We start from the raw sequence: 12,366 nt of genomic DNA, 5'->3' as shown, positions 1-12,366 counted from the left end.
TGGTAGGACGTAGCACAGTTCCAGGCACATGATAAATTCATATGTGTTGGTTATTAATGTAACTGTTCTTCATAAGAATACTTACCGGGAAAAGTGTGAGTTCTGGGTGACCTGATCATTAAAGATTTGAGGATTCAATAGGCCAGAGAGTGCCAATAACCTCTGCTCTGAAAGACAAGCAAAGAACTAGAGAGACCTCTTAGAACAGAAATGTGAACTAGGAATGGAGCAGTGTTGTAAGCTTAGAACAGAGGGCAGAACTGCCTCCGACTGGCTGGGAAAAAGGGGAGCGGCACCGTCAGCAGGGAGAGGCTGCCCACTCTGAGGCTCCGTGATTTCTGCTCCACATTTCTGCTCCAGAGTGGACACAACTTCAAGCTTTTCCAGTGACTGTGCCATGGACAGATGTAACACAGCCATTACATCTGACTGAGTCAGACAAGAGGGCAAGACCTAACATCTGAGAACTTATTCTAGGTAAGTCAATGTGTACCTCAAGTTCAGTTGACTAGTACTTATTAATGAAAATGTGCTTATAACCCATTTTTCTGGAAGGGCTGGAGGTGGCATGTCATAAGCTTAAAAAAATTTTAAGGAACTAAAGGAAGGAGGGCAACCAGGATGGAAGAAACCAGAGTTAACACTGATGTTTGTTACAGGTGAATGCAAAATTTGGCTCTGAAATTCCTGATAACAAAAGCAAAAAGTGATGCCATTTGCCTTTTAAGGAAGAATACAGTATAATAACTTTTCCAGGAAGCCAAAATACTTTGAAGTAAAGTTATGGAAGCTATTCCTTACACAAGAAAATCTATAGGCTATTTTTCATTGATATATAAGAAATTTGTCCTCTGTAAAGATTCTTTTGAAAATTTCCAACTTAATCTCAACCAAACTAAAGAATTATCAGAACCATTAACCCCAAATCCAGAAAAGTAAAGGAAAGCATGTCCCTGGAAACAGCTGGAGAAAGACGGAAGGTGAGGAATAGGGAGCTGGTGAAGATGGATTCAGGATGTTAATAAACAGATTTGGGGAGGACTATGGTTGTTGCTCTCTCCCCACCTGGCTTATTCCTTAAAACAGCAATGGAACTAAGAAGAGTCTGAAGAAATGTATAAATTACTCTCAAGTATAATAAAATGTACAGTAGTCAATGGTACAACAAATATGGTCAATTCACATTGGCAACTGGAGAGCTCGACACATGAACAGCAATCTGATACCACAATTTCTGAAGATGAAAAATATAAAGAGTATCTTAAGCTAGTAGGAAAATAATTCATTAATGTTTACCAAAAAGTTATATTTACATATAATCATATGATTTAGGAGCAAGTTCAGTTTTATTTTCTGGCATTAACTACCACTGATTTACTTCTTAAATGTAAATAATAAATACCAAAACTCTACTCCAACTTCTCCACCTTCACTCTTGGCTCTTGAGTTTGGGCTCCCAAAAATCTCTGGCAAGATCTATAGCAATGGGGGCCTTGGCTGGTGTGGCTCAGTGCATTGAATACCAGCCTGTGAACCAAAGGGTGGCCAGTGCAATTCCCAGTTGGGGCACATGCCTGGGTTGTGGGCTGGGTCTCCAGTAGGGGGCATGTGAGAGGCAAACGCATACACACTGATGTTTCTCTCCCTTTCTCCCCCCCTTCCCCTCTCTAAAAATAAATAAATAAAGTCTTCTTTTAAAAAAAAAAGATCTATAGCAATGTTCCCCTGTCTTCAATTTGCTGGTTCAACTTTCTGGCCTCCCTGTTATTATCCTTCAGAAACACAAATCTGTTTATGTTGTTCCTGAGCTTAAGGTCCCACAGGACTTGCCAGCAACGACAGCAGCAGTGCTTCTCAGAAAGGCGGAGTAAGCTCTGCAGGCTTTGGGGTTTGTCCCCTTCCCCAGAGAGGACTTCCAGTGCTCCCCAACCTGCCCCCTCCGGCCCAGGCATTCGGAACCACATGGAATATGCCACAGGGAGGATGGCCTCTGACACCACACACCACGTCCTCCTGGCATGTGCCTGGAAGAGCCTTCTTGCAACTGGCATCCGCTCTTCAGGACTTTAGCGGATCACCGCCTCTTCCCTGATGGCCTCTGTAACCCGTAGTCCCTTCCATCCACAAAGGGACGGGCTCTCTTTCTGAGCTCGTGGATACAACTTTTTAGAGCATTTACTACTTTGCGTTATAATTATTTCTAAATCTGCCTGCCTCTCCTACATAATCTCTTTGAAAACACTTTGAAAAAGGTCTGAGTACCTGAAATAAGTGTAGGTTCTAAAAAATATTGGTTTAATATATAAATGAAGTAGAATTAACCTCATGGTATTATAAACAAATGTGAGATTGTACATTTCGACTGAGCTTTTGGTTCAGTGTGAAAGAAGGGGTATATGCACAAAATGTTGCCGGTATAGCTCTCCTAAGCATGGGTGTCAGACTCATTAGCTGTGTATAGTCCCCAAGGAACCTGACATAAACAAGAGAACTAATCAGACAAAGATCAGGGAATGTATTAAGGATCAAGGATGGTTAATGCAAGGATCCTTAATACATGTAAATGGATCAAGGATCAGGGCAGTTCCTCTGTCTGGTCATTTCTTGTAATGTCAAAGAAATGACAGCTCTGTGACCTTGGGCTGGTTGCTTAACTTCTCTGAGCCTGTTTTCTCTCCTATAAAATGAGGACAATTCAAGTATCTTCCTCACAGGATAGTAAGGATTAAAGTATATATTATGCACAAAGTTCTTAAAACAGTGCTGGCACACAGTAAGGGCTATGGACTGAACTGTGTTCCCCAAACTCTCCTGATCCCCAGTGTGACTGCATTTGGAGTGGGCCCGTACAGAGGTAGAGTTATGAGGTCATGAGGGGGAGCCCTGACCCAGTAGGATGAATGGATTGGTGTCCTTATAAGAAAAGATACCAGAGAGCTTCCTCTTTCTCCATTATCCCTCCTGCCCTCCTTTGTCGGAACACAGCCAGAAGGCAACCACCTACAAGCCAGGAAGAGAGCTCTCACCCGAAACCAAACAAACTGACACCTGACCTTGCACTTTGCAGTGAAGAACAGTGAACAATACACTTCTGTTGACTGAACTACCCAATATGTGGCATTTTGTTGTAACCCCCTGAGCAGGGTAGGACAATTAGCATTTATTTAACATTGGCTAGTACTGTTATTGTTATTATTTGATATCGTATGTGACCTACCATATGGTTCTTAAGCTCTTCTAATAATCTCTGGGGTATTTTTCCTTTGCTTGGCAAACTACCAAAACCAAAAAAGTCCACTTGACCTTTTTACTGCTATAGCTTAAAAGGAAAATTTAACGTTGGACTTCTAACAGCAGAAATAACTATATATGAAGTCAATCTGTGCCCAGCTTGATACCATCAGGCAGGTGATAAAGGTTTTGGGTTTCCTGTGCAAAGCAGAATGCCTCACACTATGCTCTCAATTTTGAATAAAATGAGTGGAAGATATCTGAGAAATTCTGCTCTTTCTGCTTGAGTGAATACCTGTCATGCTTCTTACATCTACTGAAGCAATTAACACACACAAAGCTATATTTGCTAAGCCAGTGCTCCCCAACGGGAGTGTTAGCTTATACCAGTGAATAACAAAGACCTCTGAATTTTTCAGCAAGCTAGTTTTTCCCTGAGCTCTCTTCCAGACAGCCCTGGAGCAACTCCTGCACATGTGCTGGGCACCCTCCACCTGATTGTGTTCTTCTCCCTTATGTTCACACATTTACTTTCCCCACCGTCAGACCGCCTGGTGTTCCCCTGTAGACTCAGCCAGACCTCAGTGCTTTCCTATCCTTTCCACAGAGGTTTTCAGTAGCCCGGGGCTCCCTACAGCGGCTGCACAGTAGCGTCACCTGAGGGGGCTTTTTAACAATGCTGAAACCTAGGTTTAACTGCACAACATTTTACATTAGAACCTGGGAGTGGAACGTGAACAGTAATGATTTGAATATGCTGATTAGGTGAGACCCATGGAGTAGCCACGGTTCAAAAGCTCGGTTCCACCCTGATCTTAGATTCCAAGTCTGCTATGTAGCCTCACATTGTCTCTCAGTTTGGTAACTTGTTCTTGACCTTGTACCTCTATGCCTAATTTATCAGCTAGATAGCCAGGTTTTTGCATAAAGTTCTCCTGGAATAAGGCCCTGTCTTATTTCCATCATCCATCACTCTGCGCCTCTCCAGGACTTGAGTTGAGATCCTGAACCATCTCCTCATTGAAAAGATCATATCCAGCAGCCAAACCTCAGCCATCTGCTCTGAAATGCCTGCCCCCATCCCCCCTCGATTTAGCAGCCAGAGTTCCTCTCTCTGGTTGCACCCTTCAAGGTCACCTGCCCATGTATCATCTGGGCATCATGCTGTGTCTGGACCGGATGGATTTCCTAATATCAGCTGCAGGCTTTCAAATCAATGACCTGATTACATTCAAAAGATGATCTTCTACTTTGAGATTACTGTATTTTTTGGAGCATAAGATTACACCCAGGTTTTAGAGGAAAAAAATAGAGAAAAATTTTTTGAAGCAAAAAATGTGGTAAAATATTTAGTAACATAAATGACATTATTTTCACTAATGTAAATGTAAACAGAACTCAACAGCAGCATTAACAGCCATTATTCATCCCAAATTTGGGGAGGGGGGAGTGTGTCTTATAGCTCAAAAAACACAGTATGTCCCTCCTCACTTTTTGCTGTTACAATGCCCTTTTTCTTGGCTTTGATTTTTCTTTCAACTTATTTTTCTCTCTTTCAACTTGGACCAGAAGCTCCTCAGGCTTGGAAACTACTAAGCTAGATGATCGCAAGTTATCTCTACCTCCAAATGGTAGTTTAACCATGGTGGACAGGTCTGTTTCTTTAGATCTTGGGACCTCTCTCTCTACTTGATCCATCCCACCGCCTGTCAAGGGCTGCACCCCTTTTCTGGCATGAGAGTTCCCTTCTCAAGTCGCACCTCCCTGAATTGGACGTCCTCCTGTAAGTTCTCTTGAATCAAGTTTTTGTTCCAGGAAGCAACCTAAGTGCAAAATATTATTGGTAATACTCTGTAGGACCAGAGGTTTTACAGCTTGCAGGCACTCGAGATCATTTCGCTCAGTGGTTCCCAAGTCTGGGGATTTTGTGGTCCACTAAGTTAAAAAAATAACTTTGGGATAGGTATAAGGTTGCCCATTTTTATTTGTATTTTCCCAAGATGCAGGTGCCATCTACCATCACCTTCATTTCTTAAGAGAAAGGACATTATAACATCAGAAAGTCAGAATAGACATAATTTCAGATTAAAGGCAATCATTTGAATGTAGCCAGTTGAGTGTTACAAAAACCGCCTAGAGTATTCTTATGTTTCTTAGTTCAATATATAACAGTGAAAACTTGATCATGGACTAGCATTAGCTCCCAGAAAGATGTTTGAGAACACTAATTTAGTTCAAATCCTACATTTTACTGGCAAGGAAACGGAGACACATTATTTCTCACAGGTCACTGGCAGATCAGCAGCAGAATCTGCGCTAGAACCCAGTGTCCTGACTCCCAGGCCAGGCCACGTTCCATGCACTCTGATGCCTCTCGGCTGATAGACCCTTCTATTTCTCATCCTCTTCTTATAGAACCTCCTCCTCCACTGGCCCCTACTCTCTGTGCCAGGGCACGTGTGTTAGTCTGACACATCTCATGTCCAGCTGCTTCAGCTAAAATGGTGAACAGGAATAAGAAGGGCAATAATAATCAGACTCTTCATTTATTAGATGACCACTAAGTGCCAGGCATTGTGCTAGGTACTTTACAAATGCCATTTCTAATCTTTAATAAGTCTGAAAGGGAAGTAGCAGTGTCTCAATTTTTAAGGTGAGGAAACTGAAACACAGAGGTTACTTTCCCTAAATTATGTGGTAATAAATGTCAGAGCCCTGATTTAAAACCAGGTCTGTTTTTTCCCTGGATGGTGTAGCTCAGTGGATTGAGTGCGGGCCTGCACACCAAAGGGTTGCTGGTTCGATTCCCAGTCAGGGCACATGCTTGGGTTGAGGGCCAGGTCCCCACTTGGGGACACATGAGGGGCAACCACACATTGATGTTTCTCTCCTTCTCTTTCTCTTCTTCCCCTCTCTGAATAAATAAACAAAATCTTTTAAAACCAGGTCTGTTTTATTATAAAGCTATGTTTATTCCAGAGACTGAAGCAATGATGTAGTTCTAAATATTCAACTTCTTGCCATCTTTAACGATATGTATAGAATCATTGGCATACTTCTAGATCTTCAAGTACTGAGCTTTCTTTTATTTTTGTTAACATAGAGCACCCAACATGCACACCCATAATTCTTGCCCCAGGATCCCAAGTGCACCCTGGGATCCAACAGGATGCAGTGTACCCACCATGCAAACCCCGCCCTCAAAGAGCACTCGATAAATTAAAGATATGGCTCAGGAAACTGAATTTGTGTTTGAACTTAACGATCTCAGTGATCTCTGAGGGTTCCAGGAATTGTCCCCAAATTGCTCTAACCTGCATTTGTGTACATTGGTTAGTACTTGTTATCCAGCCTAGTCTAGCCAATACAGCCTAATCACTACACAATGAGTGTGGTATATGCTTTAATTCCCAGGTTATATTATTATCTAGAGATATCTGTCATTATTGTTATTCTGGGAAGTCAGAGTCAGAAACCAGGGAACAATTTGACAAGACTGGAATGAAAGACTGAAAATTGGGCTGCCATGAAACCATTGAAATTTCTTGGCTCAAAATTCATATAGAAATTATTCTGCTAGAGTGGAAAAGAGGCATAAAAGAGGCCCATTTGGCATTTCAATTCCACAGTAAACCAAGAGACTCATCACCATGTTCTCACACTAATAGGCATGGGCACCTAATTTCTCCTGGGGAAATGACTGAGTCTTTTTTATCTTTGGCTCTTAGCATACATTTTACAGTGTCTGGCACTGAGTAAGTGCTCAATAAATGTTTGTAAAATTAAACAAGAGATTTCTGCGAAAAATCAAATAGGCCAGGGAAGCAACTGAGAAATACTGCACAGAAACCAGTCAGAGTGTTTACTGAACACTCATGGAGCTCAAAATCAAAGGGTTATAGCTGAGGAAAGCAAATCGACATTACCTCACGTATTAGTTTCCTGTGGCTGCTGTAACAAATCACCATAAACCAGATGGCTTTCACAAGAAAAATGTGTTCTCTCCCAGTGTGGGTTACCAGAAGTCCAAAGTCAAAGTCTCAGCAGGGTGTGCTTCCTCCAGAGGCTGCAGGACAGGTTCACCCCCTGCCTTTTCCACCTTGTGGTTGTCAGCATTCTTTGGCTTGTAGCCACTCACTCCAATCTCTGCCTCCATTTTCACATCATTTTCTCTTTTTCTCCATCTCTTCTATGCCCACCATAATCCTGAATGATCTCATCTTGAGATCCTTAGCTTAATTTTATCTACACAGATCCTTTTTCAAAACAAGATTATATTCACAGTTTCCAGGATGTGGGCACATCATTTTGAGAGCCATCATTTAAACCATTCTACCTCTCATGATGCCAAACTTTATGAGAAACCTGAAACCCATGTTTAAGCACTAAATTGGCTGTGTATTACTGAAGTGCAGGGAAAAAAAATAATGCAACTAGAGAGAAGCGAAATAAAGAGGTATGTATAAGGGAAATACTATTTCAAAAACTCTTCAGTTTATAGTTCCTTCCTCCCTTCAGTTGTGACCACTGTTTTGGTGTTACAGACTCAGGGACATGGCATGCTAAGAGGAAGACAAACTAACAAAGTATTCCAATGCCTAGAAGAGGGAACACACAGCCTTCATCTTTCAAGCCTTGAGGGTTTACAGGGAAAGAGGGAGTTAGAGGTGAGAGGAGATGTGTATCTTCTGTGTCACCCATCCTGTGCCAAAGTCCTAGGTGGAAGAAAGGTGTTGGATTGGTCTAGAAAAGCCAAAAGCAGAGGACTGTTTTCTCTGCTTCTTATGTGAGGCTTTGGAAAGAAAGCACCTTACAAGATGTCTTCACAAGCTGAAGCTGCTGCAAGGCCAGGCAGAGAAAGCACCTGAGTTAGCATTCCAACGTTGCCAGGTATGTGAAAGAGCCCCACATGAGGTGCTGGTGTGTAGGGGGGGCATGTACCAATACAGGGACCCAACATAAAGGAGCTCCACAGTGGAGGCAGAGGAGTCCTGAAGGCATGATCCTTAGGGCGGGCTGGCAGGGCTGGGAACAAATGGGAGCTGGAGCCAGATTTCAGAGCATGCGCAGATCCTACAAGATCAAGGTGGGGCCAATTTACCAGAGACAAACGGAGCCAAGCAAACAGATCTCAAGTTCATCAGTGGCAGAAGCCAGCATCAGATGCCAGCATCAGATGCCAGCAGGACACTCAAGGACACAGAAGACATGGAATATCCACTTCTCAGGAACCAGAAGGCAGTACAATGATCTGAGTCTGCCATCCAAGAACCCTTTCTTTCCCACCACCAAAACAGTGTGTATATAAACCTTTCCTTCCAGATACCCACAAAGTTGTATTGGAAGGCCATGGGAAGAATAGCAGAAAATTGGAAAGTCTGCACATACCCTATTAGTCTATTGAAGTTGTTGCCTGGGACTGAATTGAACAATTTGGACTTACCTAGGTGTTTCCCATGCCCATTCTGCCTTGGCTACTCAGGTTTGCAGTATACGAAAAAAGGGATTGCATCAGTCATGGAAAACAGGAAAGTTAAATTTTCTTTCTACATTAGTGAGAGTTGGTTGCCATGCAAACATGTACAATCATAAAGGTGAGTTGGAATCTACCTTAAATCGTTTTTTAAAAAATTCTGCAGCATTAAGACCAAACATCAGTAGTTTATATCTACATAACATAGTCCTCAACACCAGGGAGACGGAACAATATAACCTTGCAGAGTTGGAGATGCATCAGTTCTCTTATTCCCAGGGGCATGTCCCCACACATTCTCCACTTCATTTCATTTTCTAGTTCATTCCATTCAAGCCATATGTACTTATAGCAGACCTTCTTTGCATGAGGCACTGTGCTAGGTCCTGGGATAGATAATGAATAAATCTGGGCTCTGGCCAGGCAGGTAGCTATTATCCTCACACCTTCCCTAAATGCACAGACCGAAGTCTTGGCAGGATAATAACTCCTCTGAAAAGCCATCATTCTCCCACTCCTTGGATAATTGTTGTACGATCAAATACTTAATGAAGCTCTCTAATTCTGTGTAGATTCTGTCTGAACCCAACATTTATACTTTTGATTATATTCTTGACAGTATTTTGTGTTCTATTTATTAACACAGAAACCTGCCTTCATTTATAACAGACAATATTTAGGTCACGCCAAGCATTTTTATTCTTCCTTTGTCTGATTACTAAAAAAAGGATTGGACGGAACAGGAAATAGCTAGATAAAGAATGCACTGAAGCCTCCTGCAGGACAACCATTTTTAGAATCATTCAGGCGTCGTAGGTTATATTCTAAACAGTAGGAGGTGAGGGCCCAGTGCTACATTCAATTACAATTTAGGTATTAATTTCTCTTTCATGTTAGTGGATATTATACTACTAAGTTCACATTTCACATTCTGAATAATCACTCCCTGAATGGTAAACATATTATTAATGGTCCATTTTCATAAAATACTTTCCCATTTTTATTTCCACATTGCCTAGGAGTCACGCTGAAACAAAAGGTGAAAAGATGGAAGGAGGACCATGTGAAGTAACAGAACATACATATAACAGCCGCCTTTTCTGAGAAGGAAAACTTTATTTACTATCATTTAAAGTACTGCTCCAGTCTCTTCAGCTTCTCCCCTCCCTTTACTATATTTGAACCAAAAACCACCACTTTCAAAGCTTCCTTCCAAAATAGTGCCAACCCTTCTACATTTCCAGCCCAGAAGACTCACAAACAAGCAACACGGATTTTTGTGTGAGTGCAGTTATAGTCTATCATTATTAAATGTCTCTTGGTGGGCGGGAGAGGCGCTTCATCACACACAGCCATTCATCAGCACTCGCCGAGCCGCTCACATCTGACCTCAGCAGCAATAATGCCACATCAAGTAGGCCAACTACCCAGTTTAGCAGCTGAGCAGAGAGCACAAGCTGGCTCTAAGATTAAGTGCGCTGCTGCAGACTTCCATTCCCAGGAGCTCCTGGGGCTGATGCTGTATTGATTGAGAAACTTTACCAGTAAGTATCACAAACAACAATAGCCAGGTCAATGACTGGTGATGCCTGAATAAAAATTCCCCACGGGGCACACATTCTGGGCTGAGGCTCTGCTCTCATGATGTCTGAGCACAGGTTGAATAAGGTTTCTGAGGAAGAAAGAGTGAGAACCTGCCGTTGGAAATGACATTTAAGCAAGTACACGTGGGAACAGAGTAGGAGACAATGATGTAATTATCTGCTCCCCCGTTGCCAACCACCACAGAAACCTGTCACCTCTCAGTGTTTATATGTTCTCCATGCCTTCCATTTCTTGCTTTTAATGCTTGTTGAGGTCTACACTCAATATTCAAATACAGGAAGCTTTTAGGTTAGACAAAAAAGATTAATATTGCCATGTAACAATAACCAAACCCTTTTCACGTGGGAAATTGAAAGGGAACTTTCTGACATAAATTTCTCCATACCCTAAGAAATTATCTCATTTTACCTCTTACCAAGGGATCACCAAATAAGAGAAATGGGAATCTACATCCCAACCATGTTTTTATAACCAAACCATAGCTTTTTGACAAAGCAGGGCTTGTGAAAATGGCCCTTGATGTTGGGAGGGGCACTTGCACCATGGTAGGTAAATACCCATCAACTGTAGGGAGTGAAGCTGAGAGCCCTGGGGAAGGCAGTGCAGTTCCCGGTGCTGATGTCCACATGCACTCTCCCATACCTTTGATGCGAACATCCTCACAGTCTCGTATCACAAGCATGCAGGTGGGGATGCTACTCTGTTCACACCCAGATTCTGTTCTTTGGGGGGAAGATAATGCTATTGTCCTTCCAATGTTTCTGCTAATGCTTCTCTGACCTCCTTTCTCACTTTGCCAATGTCTGGGTTAAACATTACCCGCCCTAACTCTTTCTGTCCTTTATATGCACTTCTATTTTCATACTAAATGAAGGTTTGCTAATCTGCCTCGCCTTTGATATTATGAGCCCCTCAAGAGCAAGTGTTTTAAAGTAGTATTAATTTTTGCCTTCTTAGGGTTCTGTGCAGTGCCCTGCACATAGTAGGTGCTCAATAAACCCGTGTCAAACTCAACAGTTGAACCAAACATGGTAGCTACAGCTAGTCTATCCTCCCCCTTACCAATAGGACTCCAGTTTTTTCAGGGGATCACTGTTCCTGGCCCAAAACCCCAAAAAACAAAAAATAAAAAAAACATTTACCACTTGTCAGATTAAGGTTTACAGGTTGAGTCTATCTAGAGAGCTCTCACTTTCCTGATTAGAAAAACAAGCTCAGCGGACATCAACTTTCTGCCCCCAACCCTTGCTGCTTCTTCTAGCATGAGCTGAATATTTGGGTTGGAAGTGGGGTAGCCAGGCTAAATACTAACATCTAGATAAGGAATGTGGAATTATATTAAGGTTAACCAGATATCAATATTTTTAATTAAAAGAAAGTATAAGTGGTGGATAAAAAACCAAGATCAAAAAGAACCTTGCTTCTGAAGTTATATTTGCCAACCATCTTTAGTGTTAAATGACAATGCTCCACTGAGTGGCTTGATAACACTGACTACATTCTGTGGCCCCGGTTGCCGGTTGGATGACCAGCAACCTTTTCTTCCTCAGTCCCACAACCGTCATGTCTGCCTCATGGACAGCGAAGGGGATTTATTTTATAGTCACTGAGCATCACAGATCTCATTTTTGGCAATGACAGGAAGACAAACCTCCAAGGACCCCAAGTCTGGGAGATAATCTTTCTGTCGTTATTGCAATTCAATTCTCAAGTGCTGTGGCAGAGATTGCTAATTGCCCCTCAATATCTGTACTCTCCTTCTTTGCTTTTTAGTAGTAAAACTCCCCCAGTTTTAGCTGGGCATATGGCAGCCCAGCTAGCGATTGTATTTTTCATTCTCGCTTGTAACTAGGCATGGCCATATGACTGTGCACTGGCCTATGGAATGGCCAAAAGTAATGTACATAAATTCTGTTTGCCTAAAAGATCACTGGCATTTGTTTCTTCTGTCCCCATTTCTGCGGGGAGCTTGCATATAGGTATAGAGGTGGTGAACTATTTTTGATCTTACAGATTCTCAAGCAACCCTCTGTAATAGGAGTCCAAACTATGGTCCA

The sequence above is a fragment of the Sturnira hondurensis genome, unplaced genomic scaffold, assembly GCF_014824575.4.
Source record: "Sturnira hondurensis isolate 20B ecotype Veracruz unplaced genomic scaffold, ASM1482457v3 Scaffold0004136, whole genome shotgun sequence".
Taxonomy (NCBI): domain Eukaryota; kingdom Metazoa; phylum Chordata; class Mammalia; order Chiroptera; family Phyllostomidae; genus Sturnira; species Sturnira hondurensis.
This window is presented reverse-complemented; position numbering follows the sequence as displayed.